The following is a 24,309-nucleotide window of genomic DNA, read 5'->3' as shown; positions in this document are numbered from 1 at the left end:
ACTTCATGGTTAAGCAGAAGTCGAACCCGGGCCGCTCAGACCTGGGTTCGAGTCCTGACTCAACCATGAAGTTCACTGGGTGATCCTGGGCAAGTCACCGTCTCTCAGCCTAACCTACCTCACAGGGCCATTGGTGAGGATCACATGGAGAGGGAAGGGAGAACCTGAAGGCATGACACCTTCAGTTCCCTGGAGGGAAGGTGGGATAGAAATACAATAAAAGAATAAGCTCCCAAAATATTAAGGGAAGGCACCAGTGCGGGGAGAGGGCTACTTTTGTGCCACACTGGGTGGGCTTCCCAGAGGCACCTGATTGTCCATTGTAAGAGACAAGATATTGGAGTGGATGGACCACTGCCCAGATCCAGCAAAGCCCTCCTGATGTTTGTATCTGTCGAGGGACCCACCTGGCAACAGAGCCTGCAGGGAAAGAAAACTGGTTCAAATTAAAGCAACTCTCTCACTTTGGAGCGGAGAGACTGTCTGTTCCACCCACACTTTCCCCCAAACGTAGGCATGAAAGCTGCTTCCCGGGCGCAGATGTTGGTACCTTTGAACTCTTGTCTTCCTGTCATCAGCTGGATGCCTGGCGGGGTGGAAAAAAGGAACATTAGCCTTAAATCTCTCCTCAAACAGGTGAATGGCGAAAACCTCTGTCTCTATAGACCTCTCCACAACAGGGGTCCTTCCTAGCAGATGAAGGACCTGCCACTGCCAGGATTTTGCCTTCTTCCGCTCCATCTTGGCAGTGAGGGTGTGGGTGTGTGTAACTCCCCCTGTGAATTTTCTGCAACTTACATAGATCCTACATCTATATGTATTGTCACCAGATAAAAGGGGGGCGGGTGGTATATGGAACCAGAAGTAATGCGCCTATTTTGCCTCTTCCTCACCCTGACCTAAGAGCTATATTTCACAAGGGGTTTGCTTCAGAGCAGGCCAGTGTGTTACAGATGAGCAAGCAAAGGAGACACGTCATTGCCACATATTCACATGTAAGAATAAGCCAGGGTCATGACTATGCCATTTCACTAAACATTTAATTGCCTGATGATATCAATTGTTCAATCACTAGTGGTTAAATGTTTGTTTATTTTGAGTATTTCTACCCTGCGGTTCATATTTAAAAGGCTCCTTCAGTGCCTGACATACAATCAGTTGAAACAAGGCAGCCCGTGCTCACAGGTTTACAGTCTAAGGATATGTAGACATTAGTGGCTGGCTTAAGACACAGCAAGGTTGTTGTTCCCTCCTGCTGCATTTCAAGTCTTGTTGCACACATCAGAGACTGGAGTGGGGTGTCTACACTCGGTTCACATTACCTAATTTGTTTCTGCAAGCCTGCAACCGCCCTGAGCTCCAATTCAAGTGAGTCGAAATCTGAGCGTACACTCTCATCTGCACATGTGCAATGGCTGTCTGAACTGTATACACCTTGGCTTAACCTGGACCTGGTGTTTTCAAATCAAATGGAAGCTGGTTTAATAGGAAACACATCAAACAGCAGTATTTCTCAGGAAACGACAGGATGCGTTATGGATTGTGGCTGGCATCATGTATAAAGGTAAAGGTAAAGGGACCCCTGACCATTAGGTCCAGTCACGGATGACTCTGGGGTTGCAGCGCTCATCTCGCTTTATTGGCCAAGGGAGCCAGCATACAGCTTCCAGGTCATGCGGCCAACATGACTAAGCCGCTTCTGGCGAACCAGAGCAGCGGACGGAAACACCGTTTACATTCCCGCCAGAGCGGTACCTATTTATCTACTTGCACTTTGACGTGCTTTCGAACTGCTAGGTTGGCAGGAGCTGGGACCAAGCAATGGGAGCTCACCCTGTCATGGGGATTCGAACTGCCGACCTTCAGATCGGCAAGCCCTAGGCTCTGTGGTTTAACCCACAGTGCCACCCTCGTCCCGGCATCATGTATACTTGACTGCAAATGCCAGCGGTTGGGAGTGCACTGGAGCTGAAGGAAACGGGAATGTGTACATAGCTGAACAGACATGAAAGGAAAAGGGGACAGGGAGGGAGGAGGAGAAGCGGTTTTCATTATTTACCGTTCTGTTACTGGTTTATCAAAACTGTGCTTTCTTTTTTATTGCTACTTTCTGTTTAAACTTTATATAAAATTGAATAATAATAATAATAATAATAATAATAATAATAATAGGCGAAGGCATTCTCCCAAAGCAAAATAGGAACAATGATTAATCAGGGACAGATAGAAGAAAATAGGGGCTTTCCCTGTTTAGTAAGGTATATTGGGAGGGATGCAGATAACAACCCTTGTGGGTGAGATTCACAAGTCAAATGTTGCACTTTACAGGAAGCAGCATGACTCAACTTTGCTTCTGCTTTGTACCCAGCAGTTCCCAGAAACCCAGGTCCAGAGATACACAGCTGAACAGAGCAAGCGCCTCAGAAATCAGCAGGGGTGGACTGCCACAATCCTGAGGGTCGGAGTCTAGTGGTTTAATTGTCAGTGGCTGCTGCTTCAGGGATCGTGTGTCCAGAGGAAGATGGCATAAGGGCATTTCCAGACTCTTGTTATTTTCCAGTGGGATTAAATAACATCCTTTTTTTTAAAAGAATTTTTATTGGGTTTTACAATAAACACAGAACAACAACAAACAAGAAATTTCACAACAAAAAAAATCTAACAGAGAAACACTACAACACACAAACACAAAGCAATAGAACATAAAAAAGAAAAAGAAAAAATATATTAAAAACAGTTTCTGTCTCCTTATATTCTTTTCATTAACTTATTTCCCCGACTTCCCCAGACCTCCCTTCTCTGTATTCCAAATCATATATTCTGTCCGCAAATTCTTTCCCTCTGTCATATTTTAATTTTATAATCATCTTAATGCATAATATATAATTACTTTTCCTTATATCTGAAAATGTTGGATCTTTTTCTGTTCACTTTTTTACTAATAACCATTTATGATCAATCTGATGTCATCAAACATTCATTATCTTATAATATTTCTGTAAATAATCTTTAAATTTCTTCCAGTCTTCCTTCACCGTCTCTTCTCCCTGGTCTCTGATTCTGCCGGTCATTTCTGCCAATTCCATGTAGTCAGTAACTTTCATCTGCCATTCTTCCAGCGTGGGTAGCTCTTGTGACTTCCAATACTGTGCAATAAGTATTCTTGCTGCTGCTGTGGCGTACATAAAGAATGTCCTGTCCTTCTTATGCACCATAAGAAGGGATTAAATAACATCCTGGCAAATCCAGGTTGCACCATCAGAGTTGGAGTGTTTTGTGCACACACACAACCCCCCCCCCAAAAAAAACCCCATACCTTTGCACATTATTAATAATGATCCCTCTCCATTCTGTCCTCACTGCAAACCTGTGAGGTAGATTAAGCTGAGAGACTGTGACCAGTCCAAAGTCACCCAATGAGTTTCATGGTGGACTAGTAGGGACTTGAACCCTGGTCTGCCAGCTCCTGGTCTACACTCCAGTTGCTGCACCACACTGGTTTATGATCTCTTCTATCGATTATCACGCCTTTTAATGTTTGTCCAGGTCTTTTCTGAGCTGGATCCCACCCTGCCACTTGATTGACTAATTGATGGGACATTGCAAGTTTAATAAGGAGAGAGTCAGCCATGAGAAATTGACAATTGAGAACTGATTAACATGTTCATCTGGAAATGTGGTGCAGACCTCCACTGGACTGTACCCCCTTTGCAATACAGAGGAACTGAGTGTGTGGGTGTGGGTGGATGTTAAGTACCATTGCCACGTTTCCCAAACTCAGTCAAACCTTTCCTGCAAACTTATAAGGAACACTAGTGCTATAACTCTTCCCTGGAGCAGGGAGGTCAACAGTACGTAGAGCCAGAGCCAATGTCAAGTCAAACTGACTAATTCTAGGTTTGTCCCGTTCTACTCCTTGCTGAGTTCTACAAGGGCAAACAGGGAAGGAAGCTAAAAGGCAGGGCCACCCGCTGGACAGGTGATATCATAAGTTTATAAAAACTATGCATGGCATGGAGAAAGCAGATAGAGAAGTTTTCTTTTCTTTTCTTTTTCTCATAACACTAGAACTCACGAGCATCCAGTGAAGCTGAATGTTGAAAGGATAATCAGGAAATTAAGGATTTATACAATTTTGCAACATGCAGAGAATAGCATTCATAGAGAAACCAAAGATTGGAAGTCGGGGGGGGGGGTATGGGAGGGTGGGGGGAGGGAGGAAAATGGGGGGAAATTAAGGATATTATGTTTTCAGATATAATGTTATGTTTAAGTTTCTAATAAAAATTTATTAAAAAAGAAAGAAGAAGAGGAGAAGGAGAAGGAGGAGGAGGATAATCAGGACAGATAACAAAAGAATGAATTATCTTCCTGCGGTGCATTGTTAAACTATGGAACTCCCTCCCACTAGAGGCAGTGACGGCCACCCATTTAGTTGATTGGACAAATTCATGGAGGGCCCAGGGGTATCAATAGCTACTGGCCATGAGAGCTATGCTCTGCCTCCACAGCTGGAAACACCTTCTGAAGACCACTTGCTTGAAGCCACGGGAGGGGAGAGCATAGCTGTCAATTTACAGATTTGAAAATAAGGGACCAGCAGCCTCTAAAATAAGGGATCAACAGCCAAAATAAGGGATTTTAGTCAACCAGCAGCCAAATGAAGCCTCAAGTGGTGGTTCCCATAGCGCTGCAACCCAGCAAAGGGGATGCAGCAAGGAAAACCACTGTCACCTCTCCGCTGGGAAGCGCTGAGCAAAGGCAAGTCCCCAGGCAACGCGGCCGATTTGATCGGCACAAGGCATGCAAGCTCCACCCCCCAGTCATCCTTAGACTCCTTATTGGGTGAGCAACGCAGCCAAACAACACAGCTGGAGCCTCCCTCCTCCCTGACCGGCAGGGAGGGAGGGAGAGGAGCTGCTTCCTTTGAAACCCGGAAAATTTAAGGGACATCATCAATAAGGGACAGCAGCGGGACATGGCGCTGGGATAAGGGACTGTCCCGCCAAATAAGGGACGCTTGACAGCTATGGGGGAGAGTGCTCTAGTGCTGAAATCCTGCTCGTGGATTCCCCTGGTCGGTCCCTGTGAGAATAGGATGCTGGACTAAATGTGCCATTGGCTAATCCAGCAGGCTCCCCTGCTGCTTTTATGTTGTAAGAAGAGAGGCAAGTAGGAGCTGACTGAGGCAGGCTTGAGGTTTATGGGGCAGTGCCTTGCAATGGACTTGTCCCATGTCCCCCTTTGTGTCCAAGCAATTGCTTCACAAAATAAAAAACGCTGCTGTCGTTTGACTCTTGCAGTGTCCCTGATGCTCCTAGTATCAGATAAGGCTAGAGAGGAAGTCACCCCAACTGCTCCTTCTGCCTGCTCCCTCCTCGCAGCCCTATGGTTTGGTCCTCGCAGAAGGGGGGAAGCGGTGAGAAGGACCTCTGTTGTAACTCGAAAGCTGACTCCTCCTGAAGAATGTGGTTCAGGAGGCAGGACGTCACGACAGTGCTTGCTTTGTGTAACTTTAGCTTCTGGGCTTAAGTGACTTAGTCAAAGTGAGTCAGGTGCCCAGCTGGGACTAGAACCTCGAAGTCTTGGCTGGTCTCCTGCAAGAACCTGAATGGCTGGTCCCGAAACTGCCCCTCCTCCCACATAATAACCTGCCATGAGCCAAGCGACTGAATCCACCCACTGTGGCTTTGAGAAGCACCTGCCTCTCTCTGTTTCTGCATGGCGGGGGGGGGGGGTTGAAGGGGAAGCTAGGTGCACACAACCATCTCTTCAGCCTCACTGGGATCTCTCTCTCTCTCTCCCCCTTTCTTACAGCAGAGGGAAACTGTGCCCAGAGAGGAAGCAAGGTGACGAGGTGCGTGGGATGGCACACGCATCAGGCATAAGCGCCGCTGACACAAGAAAGGTATCCACGTTCCCCTCGTTGTGCTTGTGGTGGGGGGCATGGGATGAGACAGGAACAGGGGTCCCCTTGATCTCAGTGCTCTGAGGCAGCCTGGAAACCAGAGTTAAACAGTAAATTGTTTGCGCTGAAAGCTGGGCAGGATGTGGCGATGTGAGAAGGGGGTCTTTGTGAAGTACATTGTTCTGATTTCTTATGTGTTTATCCCACCCTGCCTCTAACGTCACTTCCATAGGATCGTAGAATTGTGCTGATATAAGTAAAGTCCAACCTCCTGCAATCTGGGAATTACAGATAAAGAATCCCTGCCATCCAATCTCTGTCTAAAAACATCCATTGAAAGAGAGTCCACCACTTTCCAAATCCATTTGATAATAGAGAGAAGAATCTGTCCATTTCATTTCTCTCATTTTTTCCAGTTTCCAGTGACTCAGATTTCTGCAGTTAATTCGGAATCTTTAAAAAAAAAACAACCAACCACACAACCCCACCATGAAAATTCTTTAGCATTCTAGTGTGGATTTCCACTAATTAAACACATTTTTGTATGCAGTTTTGACTAATGCACACATTTTGCCTAGCCGTTTCTCCTACTATAATTCCTTTTTGTGTGTTATTTGCCAAGGCAGGTCTCTCTGCACAGCCAATGGACAAGCCCAGCTTCCTGGGCCATGGCTCAGTGTTGGGGCCTGCAGAAGGTCCCTAGGTCAGTCCCCCAACAACTGTATTCACAGCTGGGAAAAACATCTGCCTGAGACCCTGAAGAGCCACTCAGCATAGGTGATACTGAGCATACTGGTATCCTATGTTCCTGGTGATGGGACTGGAGAAGGTTGTGACTGGCTGTTTGGATGGTGGGTTTATGGCAGTGATGGGGAAGCTCAGAGCAGTGGACCATCAGGCATCTCTACTGGGCCCAAGAGGCCACCTTGGGCAAATTTCCAAGCCAAAAGGCATTCCATCCTACTCAGTCTTGGTCCTTTTTGCTTTGGTGCATTGATCAGCTGAGTCCCTGAATAAGTTAGCTGGCCTGCATTCCCATTGGAATGTATGGGATTTAAGCTGTGATTAAGTAGATTCAGTGATTTCTGTGGGACCTAAGCTGTTCAGCTAAGTCTGGAGCCAACTAAAGGACATTTATGGGTACATTCCTCAACACTGGCACACATCTCTCTGTGCTACCCCAGGAGAGGTTAAAAGGCATTTTGTCTGCTTATCAGACAACAGGAGCACCTCCTAGTATCCCGAGTATTTAAATCAGGGGCTGCTAACCTGTTGTTGACCAACAACTCCCATCATCCCTGACCGTTGCCATGCTGGCTGGGGATGTTGGGGCTTGGAGTCCAGCAAACATCCAGAGAGCTGCAAGTTAGAGCCACCCTTGTTTGAAATGAAGCACTCGTGTGACGATCTGCCCTTGTACTTTAGAAGGCCTGAGTTCAAATTTCAGTCTAACAGCAAACACTCCAGGCAGCCTTGTGTGCAAACTGCTGCCTCTTAATCTCTCCTGTCTGTCTGTCGCATGGAACTCTCTTTTTTTTGGGGGGGGGGGGAGTTTTATTAAAAGGTTTTCTTGGGTAACAATAGAACATTCAGAGTCTCTGTTTTCAAGTCACAGAATCATTCAAACAAATCAGTCATATTCAGAGTGAGACATTACTGTTACAGGGGTTGAGGGAAAAGAAAAATAGAAAGGGAGAAGGAAGCAAAGGGCAAGACAGTAAAAAAATCATTCTTCTACATAGTATATGAGCAAAGCTTTTGTGTCAGTGTCATATAAACAGTTACCTTATTCTTGATGGTGGTGCAAGAGACCAGAGGGCCCAGGGCATGTTTGGTTGCGAGTTGGTTACGGCATGTTTTGTCTGTGTGTGAGAGGGGTGTGTGTTGTTGGGTGGGTCAAGTTAACCATATTGATTTGTATGCTGTCTAGGGGTGGGGTTGGTTATTGTCTTTCTGGCTTGCATATGTAATAAAGGGGTGCCACATCGGGGTAAAAGTGTCCTCCTGTGTTTGTCCCCATGTAAATAAAAAGATCAGTAAAAAAAAAGCTTAAACGAACAGAACGTCTTACCAGTTGGATTCTTTAATAATCAGTGAAAGATAAAAGAACACGTCTACCTAGAAATGGTGGTGTTCCCAATTAAGGTGCACCCCCCCCCGTCCCTATTAATATACACCACTCCTATGTCTTGTAATCTGAGCTTGTTCCCTCTGCGCTTTCTGTTCTAACACTTTCTGAGCTCTCCGTGTCTTTGGAGAAGGGGGATGAATGCTGTCCAGAGACTGTCTGTTTACTCTCTCTCTTCTAGTATTTCTTCTGCCAGCTATTCCCTATCCAGTATTTCCCAGCTTCTGCCTTCTGAACCATGCCCCTCTGCAAACCACTGTTCCAAATCTATACTGTCCTCCTGCTCCTGGGAAGATTCAGGATCAGGATCAGGGCAAGTGGGTGGCTCCCACCATTCTTCCTCAGTGCAGCCCTCCTCAGCACGGTATCTGACAGTTTGGTACCAGTGGTCCATGTTCACTCCCAACAGATCCCTCCCGTGTCTAGTTATGACACTCCTAGCAGCTGAGAGTAAGTGGTTTGTGACTTCTTTGTGATGTCAGTGCACATAATTGTCTTGGAAGATATTGAGTAGGACTAGTTCTGGAATTGTTTCTATTACCTGTTTTGTTATTTTGCAAATTTATTGTAAGACTAATATCCGAAAGGATCAGATTTGGGGGCATTCCCACCACACAGGGAGGAATGTGCCCATGGAGGAACAACCTCTCCAGCACCTAGGTGAAGTTCCTGGATGTATCAATACTAGCTTTCATTATGTTAGGTACCATCTATAAATACGTTTCAAAGCCAGTTCCCTTCTTTTGGCTGAGATATATTTAAAGTGTGACTTAGGCCAAAGTTCTGACCATCGGGTTGAGTTTTTGTGTGTCCTGTGTCACGTTCCCATTGGTCTTTGATTGTGGTGAAGGGGCCTGTAGTGGCGTGGATCAGTATTTTTGTGTATTGCAGATACCATTCCTCTGTTGTCAGAAGGGGTTTTCCAAAGTTAGCCAGTGGCCTGGTAGCTGCCGCCTTGGCTACTCGGTTGTTTAAAAGGCCATGTAGTTGGTGATGGGTCAGCCAGGGTATTTGGGTGTCTCCTAGTTTCACATGGAACTCTTGACCTACCTCGGAGGACAGAAAGAAAAAGATAAGGGAGCCCTATGTAATTAACGTAAGCCTTATTCCCAGAAGGGAGCAGGGAGCAGGAGGGAAATGAGCCACCTACGCACACACGCACCCAGCTGCACAGCTGCCTTGCTCTTGTTGTGAAACAACTCTTGATCGATGTCACAAGTCAGCCTGGAGCATCTTGAGACCGGGCAGTCATTTGCAATGCTTAAAAAAAAAAAAAAAAAAAAAGAGGGATAGGAACATCAGAGCAATTTCTCCATAGAATGGATTGCCGGTCTAATCAGCAGCAAATGGAATTCATGTTAGCATATATATGAAAGTGCTGTTCCTTCTGCCTATGCAGTAGTAGCATATCTATCTATCTATGTATATTATGCACACATGCACATGCACACAATCTAGGCAGGTGACAGATTGCTGTTCCTAAAATCACAGATCTTCTGAATCTATAGTTATACTAGAGCTGCAACAGTTTAATCCCGTGGTTCCCAAACTACCACCCCCCCACTGCCACAGACCACTTGGAGATCGCTGAGGATCTTGGTGGACCACTTAATGGCTTTTCTGCTTGCTGTAGCAATTGCAATGTGCTGTGTGCTAAATGCCATATGATCTTTAATTGCATTTTTTATTCTTTTTTTCTTATATATTCTATTCTATTGTATTAGGAGTTAAACCACATGGAATTTAAATGACAACACAACAGAACACAGTATAAGAAATAGAAGAAGCAATAAAAAATACAACTGAAAACCAGTTACGGATATTTAACATCGGTGCATTTTTTTCTAGCGGGGGGGGGGGACGCAGGTGTATGCATACCCCTAAATATTTTGTGAATCTAAGTTTGGCCTCATTGAGGGGCAGTATTTCAATATGAGTAGGAAAATGAGAGTACCCCTAAACATTTTTTTTTAGAAAAAAAAAAGCACTGTTTAACATGATGGGCGTCATGTCTTGTGTCTTCAACCACAAATCCACAGACCCGCTGCTGCGGACCACTTCAGCGAAGCTCACAGACTACAGTTTGGTTTAACTGATTAACAAATTGTAGCTTGACTCTCTCCATTCTCCTCTCTGTTGAGTCTTACAAGGGGAGAACTGAGAGGAAGAAGCTGGCAGGCATTGCCACCGCCTTGTCTGGATGGACACAGAAGGAAGGAAGATGGGGATTGGCTGAAGGCTGGCTGAGATTCTTGGGGCAGTGCCTCACCTGCCCTAGAGAACGAATTTCAGCTGGGGAAGGCACCTTCTGAGTCCAAAGATGTCATGGCCACATGGTCATAAAAAAAACCCCACGTTCAGAAGGTGTTCTATGATTCATCCTCATCCCCTTTCAGTTCTACAAGGCCAACCCTGAGGCTAAGGAGGAAGTAGGCAACCCCTGCACCCCTTGGACTGGTCACAAGGAGGAGGCAAGCAGGCAGGGGCTGGCTAAGGACAAGCTGAGCTTGGTGGGGCAGGGCACCATTTGCCCTTCTGGACCAGCCCTTCTCAGCTCTCTTGGAGAGAGCTACAGTTTGCTATCACCTTCCGCCAAACCTGCGTGGAGGTTAGGGTGGTTTGATGGAAAGGATGCCAGAGTTCCGGAGCCGTGTTATGAATAATAATTTTATTACTTATATGCGCCCATCCGACTCCTTTCCCTCTCTCCCTTCAGGCCTTCTCCAGCTTCAAAGCAGCTCCCTGTGTAAATACAACAGGAAGTGCCCACGGGGATTCTCGTAGATCATCACCCTCTCTTCGCTCATGGCAGTGATGTATGTGTACAGGTGTCTCTTTCTAAACCCCTATATACCCAGTGGAAGAAGAGTCTGGCTCAGCATAACATGTGGGAGATATTAAGTGGGGATGAGGGGGGAAGAGGGCTCAATGGGGGGTGCCTGCCGTACTGGCTGGGAAAACTCAAGGAAAGCAAGAGCCCCCACCCCACCCTGATTTCTCCCAGGCAGGCAGGCAGGAGCTGCTCCTGTGTACATAATCACTGGCTATGAAAGACTCGTGATTGATGGCAAACAGCGTGGAAACACGCCCTCAAGAGCACCTGGCTTGAGGCAGGCAGCTTCCAAGCATGTTTGGTAAAAGCTGTGAGGCAGTCGGATGCAGGCCGGCATGACTTCCGGGAGAGGAAGAAGAAGCAGGGGTCTCCCAGGAGGAATGTTGGGTCCCTGGGCTTTCTGAACTTGAGTCGCCATCAGGGATAAAAGGATCCTGCTGAAGATGAACAGACGATGTTCCTGAAAATGGGCCTCATCACTGCTCCTTGCTACAGTGGTACCTCGGGTTACAAACACTTCAGGTTACAGACTCCGCTAACCTGGAAGTAGTACCTCAGGTTAAGAAATTTACCTCAGGATGAGAACAGAAATCGTGTGGTGGCAGGGGGAGGCCCCATTAGCCAAAGTGGTACCTCAGGTTAAGAACGGTTTCAGGTTAAGAACGGACCTCCGGAACAAATTAAGTTCGTAACCAGAGGTACCACTGTAATTGAATTTAACACAAGGGTGGTCACTTATGCATGGTGGAAAATGAAGACACAGACTTTCCTGATCCGTGTGGGAAGGTTGGGGTGGAGCAGGCATGCACCCCACACAATCTCTTCAGAACATCTACTGTGTGAGGTGGAATTGGTGGGCCTTTAACAACATACCTTCCAACATTTCTCCGATGAAAATAGGGATGTTGTTGTTGTTGTTCCACCCATTTGACTGGGTTGCCCCAGCCACTCTGGGCAGCTTCCAGCATATATAAAAACATAACAAAACATTTAGAAAACTTCCCTATACAGGGCTGCCTTCAGATGTCTTCTAAAGATTGTATAGTTACTTATCTCCATGGCTTGTGGGTCACGTAACTCCATACCATGCAACATTTCTCCAATGGAAATAGGGGCGCCCTAAGTAAAAACCAGACATTTTGGGATCAAATCAGAAACTGGGACGCCTTTTGTAAATCTGGGACTCTCCTTGGAAAACAGGGACACTTGGAGGGTCTGTAGCAAGCCATGGCTGGTGCCCATTGAGACTTGTGGGGCATATGGGAAGTAGCCCAACAGTAGGTGGAGCCAGATCCAGACAGAGGCAACTAATTCTAGTTGTCCCCATCCTTCTCTCTGCTGAGTTGAGCATTATTTAATATTTATACGTTGCTTTTCAGCCCTCAGTGAGACTCCCAACGCTGTACATGAGCATGATCAAACCAGAACAACCCTTGTGGATTCATGATCGGGGCAGTTATATGCAATCCCACTTTCAATACCGTTTCATCTGCAAAAGTTTTGGGATGGACATGATGCTCTGTTTCCATTGGGACTTGTCCCATAGCATCCTAGTGAGATTCTATACCTTTTCAGGCCACAAATCTTCGTGTGTGTGTGTGTGTGTGTGTGTGTGTGTGTTGTCCTGCTTTTGCTGCATTACAGTGCCCAAGTGCCCTTGTGGACAGCAATAATGCAGTAGCACTGAGAAAGCAATGCAAAACAACTAATAAAGTGGGACGATGTGTGGGTAGTCCAGTATTAATCCACTGCTATAGCATTATTATTGCATCAATGACATGTTGCAGAAGATGCCTGCAAACCACAACAACATCAACAACAACCTATCAATCTGGATTGCTCCGAAAGCTCAACTACACTCTACTTGCCATCTTTCCTGGGTTGTATTCAACTAACTTTTACTCACGAGTAAGTCTACTGAAATCAATGGCCATGATTACTAACTTTGGCCCATCATTAATGTCAGTGTATCTGCTCTGAGTAAAGCATCCCCAGTGTGTCAATATTGTTGTTGCTTTCTCCCTGGATTGGGGCCACTGCAAAGATATATTGAGTCACAGGGAACTAGTTTTCATTTTGGGTTTCTGTCTTTTAAGCTGTCTCTTGAGGATGGCAAGAGAGGATTTGGTTTTGGGTGACTCACATATTGTGACCAGCATATCCTGTTGGCGTTCTAAAGGATGGAATGAGGCTGCAAGACGCATGCAAACCAAGCACAATAATCTTCCCACCACCCCCCACCCCAGTTGTAGTAAATGGGATGCCACAATTTGTGACTCTTCTCTAACACGCTTGCACAATGGGGCAGGGTTCCAAATGGCAGCGCTGTTTATCATCCATTGAAGGCATCCAGCTCACCAAAAAAAAACAAAAACAAAAAACCCCAACAAACCTCTGAATGCAGATCGTTATTTCCTGCATTATTGAGCTGGGAAACTGGATCCAGGCCCCAGCCAAGAATGGTTCACTAACCCGTAACATTATGCAGGGAGACAATGATCCTCCGGGAATGACGCATGAGGCTTTAGTAGTTCCCTGTCCTCTACTGTTACAGTGGAGACATCCATAAGGGCACTCACTGGCTCCTCTTCATGAGAACCAATTTCAGTCGATGGGCAGAAATTCAATTTTGTTTGCTTTTCCATGAGAAACTTGAATCAGAACGTGAACCCGAACACCTCCAGGTTCACACGTCCCTGAATTTGGCAACATGTTTCTCCAACCTGGCTATGTGTACCAAAAATGAGTGCATTAGGGGGAAGTGTGTTTTAAATGCACATTAGTGAAAACATCATACAAAGATTCATAATACATGGGGAAATAGTAAGTACATTGGTCAATACTGCATATAAAAATCTGCTCATTAGAAGAAATTTGTAGTAGAATACTAACAGCTGTTTTGAAGGGGGGAGGAATCTGTAGTAAGGTGCAAAATTGAGATTAAGATTGGAAAATTGAGAAACTGGGTCAACAAAAGCTGACAGATTTGCCGATCCCTAACCATGGTATTGGGACACGGGTGGCGCTGTGGGTTAAACCACAGAGCCTAGGATTTGCTGATCAGAAGGTTGGTGGTTCGAATCCCCGCGACGGGGTGCGTTCCCATTGCTCAGTCTCTGCTCCTGCCAACCTAGCAGTTCGAAAGCACATCAAAGTGCAAGTAGATAAATAGGTACCGCTCCGGCGGGAAGGTAAACGGTGTTTCTGTGCACTCCTCTGGTTCGCCAGAAGCGGCTTAGTCATGCTGACCACATGACCCGGAAGCTGTACGCCAGCTCCCTCGGCCAATAAAGCGAAATGAGCGCCACAACCCCAGAGTCGGTCACAACTGGACCTCATGGTCAGGGGTCCCTTTACCTTTAACCATGGTATAACCTTATATTTCGAGGGCTGAAACAAGTGTAGGGACAGCAGAGGTGGCCAAGGTTCGTCAACCATGCATGGCATTTTGAAATCACAAGACGTACAGTCAACATGTGGATACACATCGATCTGCAGTGCAATTTTAAGATTTGGGTTGGGAAGGCTGGATTCCAATTTCTGGTCAATCTTGAATCTCACTGGGTGGCCTTAGGTCAAGTACTTTCTCTGTGCCTAACCTACCACACAGGGTTGTGGTGACCACAATCCCCATGTAAACTTCCCTTGGGGAAAAGGCAGGATACAACCGCGAGAAACAAATCAAGAAAAGAACCATACATTTAACGTTCAGGAATGATTCTGCTAAGTGGCTAGAGGGACATTGGTTTGAAGATGTGGTAAGCCCTGCAGCCACATCCTATGGGGGCCTTCTAAGATTTGCCACATCAGCAATGGCAGGAGTCAGCATTGCATTCCTGGTCAGCATCCTGTGCTTAATTTTGGGCTGTGAGCTTTTATGTTTGGTTCTATGAGACTCAACATGCACTTTTTTCCGCTCACAACATTGAATGGGCTTAAAGGCACAGCTCAGCTTGATACATTGCCATACTGCAAAGGATTCTGGGGCATGTGCTAGAATGCACCCTGGATGGAAGGCACTGCTGTTCCCAGTTGCTCTCACCCTGGCTCCAATGTCAACCAAGACTGCATTCTGTACTGTGCCTGATATTTTTGTACAGCTTCCTAAAATCCTAGAATGGTAGAGTTGGAAGGGAGCATAAGGGTCCGACCCCCTGCAATGGAGGACTTTTTTGCCCAATGTGGGGTTCAAACCCCCAACCCTGAGATTAAGGAGTTTTGCGCTCTACTGACTGAATTTCAAATGCAGAGGAAGATTGGGAGCGGTGGCCAATGCTCCCACACCACTTCAGATTGCAGAGCAGGATCAGAATGGCAGTGCAACCATTCTCAAAGGGCAAGCATTCTCTGAGATTCTGCAAGGCATGGATGCTAGCCCTGGTTGCCATCCCATCAGTTGAAAGCAACATTCCCATGCAAATCTGATTTGTGGGGCAAGAGTAGTCACAGGGAGTGCTGTGGAACACTCCCAAGGACTCTTGAGAACTATATCAGAAGGCAGCCCTTTTGTAGGGCAAGAGTGATAGGGATGCAAAAGAGAAGGCCAGGAATTTTGGGCAACACTCCCTTAACCCCTTCAGATTCCCAAGGAAAGATCAACATTGGCAGGCAAGAACTTTTAGGGAGATTTGCACACCCTTGTCTGAACCTCAGAACACGAAAGAACGCCCGATAAACACTCAGTAACGGACCCCTGCTCCCTTCCCAAAAACACAGCTTGGAAACCACCACACAACATCTAAGGAAGAAAGATAGTCAAAAGTCCGATTTTATTATTGCACAATTGGTAGCAGCAGTCTCTGCTTTCATATTCAGAGGCGGGAGTGGCTTCAGGTTCAAGGGCACCTGGGCAAAGCAAATATTTGTAAGCCTCTCTGGATTCACCTGGGAGAAGCAGTCACAGCATTGCAAACAAGCCACACTGGGTGGCTGCGCCAGGCAGCCATTTTAATTGCCCATAATGCCCTGGAACAATGCTGTCCTAGAGCACTGTGGGAAATCTGACATGTCCGCTCCACCCAGCCAACCAGTGTTGTTCAGAAGGCTATGGTGAAGAGGGGTGTGTGTGTGTGTGTGTGAGAGAGAGAGAGAGAGAGAGAGAGGGAAATTAAAAGGGGTGGGCAGGGCTGGTATCAGCAGTGGGCCCTGCTGCAGTGCTGGCAGCCCAAGGCTGCTGGGCACCAACCCCAGCCCTGCTCTTCGGCAAACCTAACCCTGCTCTGATCCACTGCACTGCAAGGGCACGAGAAAGGGCAGGAACCTACTTGTTGGAGTGGGGGGGGGGGCGCTCAGATCGATAACCCTCAAGCTGATCCGGCTTGGCTTTTATTCGTTCAGCCAGTGAGACTCTTACTCTGAAGCCTCCCCCCACCTGTTTCCCTCCCCCTCCCTTTTTGTGCTGAAAGGGGGGGGGGGAATTAATGCAAAGTTGCTTTAAATTAGAAAAGAAAAAAAATCCTGACACAGAGAACAACTCTGGCCGGCTGCTGGCTGGTGGGTCTTGGCAGGCTTTGGAAACTGATGCAATCAGCCGTGATTAACAGTGGGGAGAGGCCTGGCTTGACAGCACTCCCCCACCTGCGTTTGCCATTGTGTTCCTGTTAGCTGCTCGCAGGTGTTTGCTGGCGCCAGGCTGTCTGAGCTCCCAGCCTCGGCTCCTTCCCCCGCCCCTCCCTGCCGGCTGATCTCTGCCTCTCCGCTTCCAAGTCCATTCAATGCGCCTCTCTCTCTCTCTCTCTCGCTCATTCACACGTCTGCAAACAAGGCCCCACATAGAAAAGGCCCAGCCGCTTGCTCTCGCGCTTAATAGCCTCTTTCCAAAAAAGAAAAAAAGCACCACCCATTGCTTTCGAAACGCCAAAAATCCTGCACAAATTCCTGCCTTACTTTCTCTGCGAGTCTCTCCCCCCCCCCAGGCCTTCCTCGCGCGTGGTGGTACAGGGAATACTCAGAAGTCTTCTCTTTGGTCCTCCGTCCCCCCCCCCCCCGCTCCCAGCCCTTTCCCCCTGTTTATTGCTCGCTCTCGATCGGGCCAAAGGGGGCTTTTGACCGCGAAATAATTGAAAGAATTTCATTCCTCTCATCTCTCTCTCCTTCCCCCCCCCCCCGCCCGTCTTTCCTTTCTCTTCCCACCCGACCTTTATAAGAGAGGAAGAGAAACGTAGAGGCCGCTTCCAGTTTTCCTCGTGCATTGAGATCTGTTTAATCGCTCCTGGAAACCGGGTAGTTGGGGGCGGGGAGGGGGGGGAGAGAAATGTGCCGAGCCTTGCCCTTAAGTGATTTAAAATCATTTCCAAGAAGGGGGGGGGGGCGGTATGTAAAACAGGGTTGCTAATAATATTGTTGTTGTTCCCTTGGCAGGGCTCCTGTGCCTTTTAACAGCTGCTCAAGCTGAACTCCCCACAGGTAGCATTTTCCCCTAGGCTTGCATGTGCTGGGCAGGGAGCGAGGTTAGGGGTTCACTTGTTGAGCTTGTGCTGGGAGTTGGGGTGGCACCGGCCACCCTCCGTCGACACGAGTGTGCAGTGGCATTTGGGTGCAGAGGAACGTAAGCTGCGGCTCAGGCATCTGATCCTTCTCCCCTCCAGCTCAGCATTTTCCACACTGAATGGCAGTGGCTTTGCAGGGTTTTTAGACCTGGGACACCCCCAGTCCTATCCAGAGATGCCGGGGTGAAACCAGGGGCCCTTCCACCGACCTATAGCTTTTCCCCGCGGAGGAGGCCTTCCTGCGAATCACCTGTGAACCTGTGGCCCTCTAGATGTCTTTGGACTCCAACTCCCATCAGCCCCAGCCAGTCTGGCCAAAGCTCAGGTATGATGGGAGTTGGAGTCCAGCTGCATCTGGAGGCCCACAGGTCCCCCAGCACTGGTCTGTTCTGACCGGTAACAGCTTTCCAGGCTGAGGTTGTTCCCAGTCTCTGCTCCCTGGCTGTTTTAATTTTCTATGCCAAGGATTGAACTTGGGACCTTCATGTTCTCTGCCACTGAGCTGTGGTTCCTGCTCTTGAAAACCCTGCTAAAGAGAGAAAACATGGGATATCAACCCATCAGTCAACATCTCCTCTTCCTCCTCCTCCAAAATGCTGTGGAGGAGAAGCACTCAGTCTACATAATGAACTGCTGTATATAATGGCAACATGCTGGTCCCTACTGCATCTGGGGTGAAGAATCTGGATCTCCAGATGTTGCTGGACTCCAGCTCCCATCATCCATGACTATTGACCACACTGGCTTGGGCCAATGGGAGGTGCAGTCCAACCACATCTGGATGGCACCAGGGTCCCCACCCTAGCTGCAGCAGTTACCAGCATGCTGCCATTACATGCTGTAGCTTGCTCTATACTTCAAACTTCTCTGTCGTTGCAGAAGGATCAACACAAAGCAAGAGGATATGGCGTTTGTGTGTGTTTTGTGTGTATGACCACACTTAAGAACTTCATAAAATTTCCCAAACCTAAAACAGACCTGAAGGAGGCCTTCAAAACAGAAGAGTAGACTCCCAAACAGATCATTCACATCTTTTACTTACACTCACTGCCAGCTTTTGGAATCAGGCATGGCCAATGGTGAGGGGAGGATGGGAGTTGGAAGTCCAAGAACCCCTGGAGAACACCGTATTGGTTCCCCTCGATTTGGAACATCTTCTCCAGGATCACTGATTTGGCCTGCACCACAGCTTGAGCCTTCTGGTGTGGCTGGTGTGCACCATCCCAATCAGGTTAAGGCCAGATCTGGGGGTTGGGGTGGTTGAACAGCCTAAGAAAACTGCATGCATACATAGCACTGAAAGTGAAAGATGTCTAGAAGAGGCCCAGATCTTTTATAAGGCACTCACCACTTTTCTCCACTGCTACAATCTCATCCACCACTCCGCCTACCTCCACCCCCGGCATTCCCTCCTTCTCACCGAACTGCAGAGTCTTAGATAACTTCTGCTCTCCAGGCCTTTTCCCCCTTCTTCTTAAAGGTTGCCAGATGTTCACTGTCAATAGGAAATGGACATGATTTCAAAAACACCTATGAAACAGCCAGCTCTATCCTTATCTCAGTAGAGACCTGTAACAGACAGACACGCACATGCCTCCACAATGGACAGGCCTCCGTAAAAGGGAGACACCCTCCCCCCACCTTCGATTCTTCCAAAGCATGGATGGGCAATTTGTTTGATGCTGGAAAAGCAACCATGACCACAAGGACTCCAAGCAATTTGATGCCTGTATGATTGACATAGTTTTCACAAAGCTGGCGTGTTCAGGCCGAAAGCTGATGAACACATAGCATTTCCTCTGTGCACTTACTTGTGCCATTTTTAAACTAGCCTGCACATACGCACTCTCACAAAAAGACCTGAATTTGTTCTTTGGAAAAATCATCAGCTCAGATCCTGATTTATACTTAAGACGCAGTAACGGGAATCCTTCCTGGCAAATAAAAGATAGCATTGGTTTTCGGAAACTGCAAGCCTGAATAGCTTTAGGAAACGGGTTTTGTTTACATTAGGAAACGTGATGAATCTCACCAGCTTCAATCTCCCAGCCAGCTGAGATAAGCAGGAGTTGCGGAATTGCTTAACCCTGAACCTCCAAGAACCTCCTGGGTCAAAACAAATATGTAAGGTTGGGGTCTGTATGCCAGTGGTGGGTGGGGCCATGGCTACATCATCATAATTATCACCATCATTTGTTAAATTTACATTTGGTCCATGCAAAACCCAGAAGTTCCTGCACACGCAGTAGACACAAATGCCTCTCCATCAAAAATCACCTCTCCAAGAAGCATTCTGGTTACATCAACACCTTCCAACTAAAGCACATTTATGCCACTTTTACTGTTATGGCTTCCCCTTAAGAATATTGGGTACTGTAGTTTATCTCCTCATTCAGCTACAATTCCCAGCGCCCTTGACAAACTGCAGTTCCCAGGGTTCTTTGAGGGAAGCCATGTGGTTCAATGCACAGGGAGGACGCGACCTATGACAATTAAAAGGCGCATACCAGCCAGGCAAAAAGCACTGAAGAAGGGAATATAACAGGGCCAGTGAGGATATGTGGTTGAAGAAGAGCCCCAAAGGTCAGAGAGATAGGCTTGGTGGGCGGCTCATATACACCCTTAGCATATGTCATGAACTGGCAGGATGACAGGGAAGAGGATCATGCCGAGAGGTGTAGCTGGGACCGGGAAAGCAGGGGATGGGGAAGGAAGTACTCACAGGGTGATGGAGCATGACAAGGGGATGCGGGTCAGTGCACAGGAACCAGAGAACTAGGACCCATCACCAGAAACAGAGGGGCCCCTGTGTCCACAGAAACACAAGGGGCACTCTAGGAGGCTGAGGCAGGCAAGGGCCCACAACCCAGCACACTAGCTGGCTAGGTGGGGCTTGCTAGCTCTGGGAAGAGGTGTGATTCCTCAGCTGCTGTAGGCTTGGAACAGGTGAAAGGCACCTGCCTCCTCAAGCCCAGATGCTGCAATCAGCATGCAAAGTATGCTGAGGTGCTGTGTTTGCTCAACTGCCCATGTTGATGGACCTTGTTTTGGATGCTCCTGGACTTTCATAGGACTGTACTTTGGGGTTGACTCTGGACTGTATCCTGACTGCTGGACTTCAGCCTTGGCTACTTGGATTGACCCTGGCCATTTCCTGACCTTTGGACTTGGGGTTTTGTACTTCGCTTGTGTGGGTTGACCCTTGCACTTTGAACTTTTGACTTGGCATGCTGCCTTGCTGCCAGTTAGGCCAGGGGTTCAGAACAGCTTAGTGTGTGAGAGATCCCAGACATCTCCAGTGCTCTCTCTTCTAAAGGAAACCTGCCCTGTAAAACTGGGGTCCAGGAACCTTTAGCCTTTGCAATGTGCTAGACTATATCTCTGGTCCATGGGGTCACCGAGAGTCGGACACGACTGAACGACTAAACAACAACAACAACAGACTATATCTCTCTGCATCCCTGATTGCTGGTTTGCCTGCTGGGTCTGCTGGGAGTTAGAATCCACAAACTAAGCAGCTCTGTATGTAGTTTATAATATATACAGTGCCAAAATAATAATGGCTTGTGCAATTCAGTATCTCAAAATTGCGCATGCCATTATTATTTTGGCATTATATGTATTATTTGAGATTTAACGTAACAGAAGGTGGTGAAATGCTGTATATTATTGTTAATGGGTTTTTGTAAACTACATACAGCGTTTGTGATTTATCTCTCTGTGTTCCTTGGGTGTGGTATGGGAGTTAGAGTCCGGCACCTTCTGCACTGCTGCGGGTTCCCCATCCCTGCTGAGAAGACAGGCTTGCAGTTCCTCTTGGGGGCACACAAGACCCAGTTATTTATTTATTCTAAAGTTTTATATCTTGGCCTTTGCCAAAGCTTTCCAGGACTGTTTACCCCCCAAAAAAGTACCCCCAAAAAGCAAGTCACACAGGCAAAACATTATAAATAGCAGCATGCAAAACCAATGCAAAATTGTTGGGGATTTGCATACAGGAATTCATTGATGTGTGATGGTATCTTAAGAGCTTTGGCAATTCAGCTGTAAGGTCTTTGAACCGATCTCCAAGCTGAAGTTTGACACGCAGAGGAGTGTGATGGGCCTTGCCATACGCCAGGAAAATGTCCTGGTTTTCGGGCGTAAAAATGGCGTCAGGGGGGAATTTTGCTGAATTGGCAAATTGTCAGGGAAAATCTGGATGTAGGGCAATGTGATGGAAAAAGCAGCGATAACAGCTCCAAAATCTTAAAATCATTATTCTTGGGGGAAGTCCCCCCCCCAAAAAAGCTCAACAATTTAGGTGGGTTCCTGGTGTCAGGAATGATGCTTTTTGAAACATGGCACCCCTAGGGCATGTTGCCTGATTTGTAGCTTGCTCATGACTGCCAGTGCAAGATCTACGCCTGGCTGAGAAATCTCGCCACCCCATAGGCAAAGCACAACCTCTGAAATGCAACGTACGGATGCAACGTCCATCTTTTGCCAAGCTGAAACATCAGCATAATATGACATTAATAACATTTATTATTTTTATTTCAATTCTGTCCCACCTTTTCCTCAAAGGAGCTCAAGGTAGAGCACGTGCTTCTCCCCGCCCTCATTTAATCCCCACTACAACCCTGTGAGGGAGGCTAGGCTGAGAGGCAGCGAATGGCCCAAGGTCAGCCAGCGAGCTTCATGGCCCAGTGTGGGTTTCAGCCCTGGCCTGCTGGGTCCTAGTCTGACACTCAAACCACTATACCACACTGGCTCTCAAATTCAGCCATCGGAGAGTGGGGGTGGTGAAGGAATTTTAAAATGTGTGTCTTGCAACTTGACGTTCAAACCGTGAAATGCAAATTTAATGTCAAACTTGTATCTCCGTGTCATCTTGAATGACGGCACCCACATTCCGTGGCTAACCCTAGATTTGGTGATGGATTTCACTCTCGCCTGAGACAAAGAGGCTCATTCAGGAGATGAAAAGGAAGAAGTGCTTTCTGCCTCTGATGCAGAAGAGTTGTTATGGTCACAAGAAAAGCCCTGCTGCATCAGACCAGAGGCCCATCTTAGTCTGGCATCCTGCTGACCACAGCAGCCAACCACAAACAGGACATGAGTGCAGCAGCTGATTGTGTTTCCCAGGAACTAGTATTTATAGGAACATAGAATCATAGAATTGTAGAGTTGGATGGGACCCCAAGGGTCATCTAGTCCCATCCCCTGCAATGCAGGAATCCATGGCAAATGGCCATCCAACCTCTGCTTTAAAAAACCCAAGAAAGGAGAGTCCACAACCTCTCTTACTGCAAGATTATTCTTCCTGGTGTTTGGTGGGAATCTCCTTGGTTTGGGCGGGGTGCTGCTGTTGTTGTTAAAAAGGTAAAGGTACCCCTGACCATCAGGTCCAGTTGTGACCGACTCTAGGGTTGCGCGCTCATCTTGCTCAAGAGGCCGGGAGCCGGCGCTTGTCCGAAGACAGCTTCTGGGTCACATGGCCAGCGTGACTAAGCCGCGTCTGGTGAACCAGTGCAGCACACGGAAACGCCGTTTACCTTCCCGCTGGAGAGCGGTACCTATTTATCTACTTGCACTTTGGGGTGTTTTCGAACTGCTAGGTTCGCAGGAGCTGAGACCGAGCAACGGGAGCTCACCCCGTCGCGGGGATTTGAACCGCCGACCTTGCGATCGGCAAGTCCTAGGCACAGTGCCACCCACGTCCCGTTGTTGTTAATTAAATTTGTACACCTTCTATAACCATAGATCTCAGGGCAGTTCACAACATAAAATTGAGCTATTAAATACATAGTAAAAATAAAAGCAAAAACAACCCAATACAGTGGTACCTTGGGTTACATACTCTTCAGGTTACATACGCTTCAGGTTACAGACTCTGCTAACCCAGAAATAGTACTTCAGGTTAAGAACTTTGCTTCAGGATGAGAACAGAAATCGTGCTCCGGTGGCACAGCAGCAGCGGGAGGCCCCATTAGCTAAAGTGGTGCTTCAGGTTAAGAACAGTTTCAGGTTAAGTACGGATTAAGTAATTAACCCAAGGTACCACTGTAACCCCCAATTTCCACAACACATTTTAAAAGGGCACCAGATGTCATTCAGACAAAGGCCTGGTTAAAAAGGAATATTTTCGCCTGGGGCCTAAAGGTGTATAATGAAGGTGCCAGCCAAGCCTCCCTGGGGAGAGTGCTCCATAAACGGAGTCAATGCAGAAAAGGCCCGTTCTCATGTTGCCACCCTCCAGACAAAGGGAGGAAACAAGCTTGCTCCATCTTCCATGTGAGATATTTGAAGATGGCTATCATATCTCATCCCAGTCTGCTCTTTCCCAGGCTAAACATACCCAGCTCACTCAACTGTTCTTCAGAAGGCTTGGTTTCCAGACCCTTAATCATCTTGGTTGCCCTCCTCTGCACATGTTCCAGCTTGTCAACATCCTTCTTAAATTGTGGTTCCCGGAACTGGACACAATATTCTAAGTGTGGTCTGATCAAGGCAGACTAGAGTGGGACTATTACTTCCCTTTATCTGGATACTCTACTTCTGTTGATGCAATCTAGAATAGCATTAGCTTTTTCTGCTGCTGCATCACACTGTTGGCTCATGTTAAGCCTGTGGTCTACTAAGACCCCAAGATCCTATTCAGATGTACTACTGGCAATCCAGTACTGGTAGAGTGAGAGATTATTTATCTCCTTAGAATCATAGAATTGGAAGATTGGAAGGGGCCAAAGGGTGATTTAGTCCAACCCCAGGCATCACAGGAATCACAGCTAGCACAATGTGTTCAGATTAATGTAACATTCTGTCTTTATATTTCTCTCTCCAACCTTCTTCTTTCTAAAATGTCACCTTTTGATTTATTTGACCTATATTATTGAAGTGTGACGTTTATAAAATAAAAATAAAAAAAGAAAGGAAATGGAAATATGTCTTAACACTGACTCTAACCATT

At 47.1% G+C, this 24,309-nt stretch overlaps 1 long non-coding RNA gene across 3 annotated transcripts in view; it reads right to left on the bottom strand.

The window, feature by feature from the left end:
- The window catches only part of LOC310684897, a 39,478-nt gene that overhangs the window by 4,570 nt on the left and 10,599 nt on the right, over nucleotides 1-24,309 (bottom strand). The window contains exons 2-4 of one of the 3 annotated variants that reach the window (XR_014514941.1): nucleotides 18,778-18,852; nucleotides 9,199-9,296; nucleotides 551-586 (exon numbers count right to left, since the gene is read on the bottom strand). This is a non-coding gene — a long non-coding RNA (uncharacterized lncRNA). Of the gene's footprint in view, nucleotides 1-550; nucleotides 587-7,080; nucleotides 9,297-18,777; nucleotides 18,853-24,309 lie in introns of those variants that run through there. The other 2 variants (XR_014514943.1, XR_014514942.1) reach the window with 2 other exon arrangements.

Source organism: Podarcis tiliguerta, assembly GCF_965153285.1.
Source record: "Podarcis tiliguerta genome assembly, chromosome: 8".
Taxonomy (NCBI): Eukaryota; Metazoa; Chordata; class Lepidosauria; order Squamata; family Lacertidae; genus Podarcis; species Podarcis tiliguerta.
The sequence above is the reverse complement of the archived record's forward strand: the minus strand, read 5'-3'. Positions and strand labels throughout refer to the sequence as shown.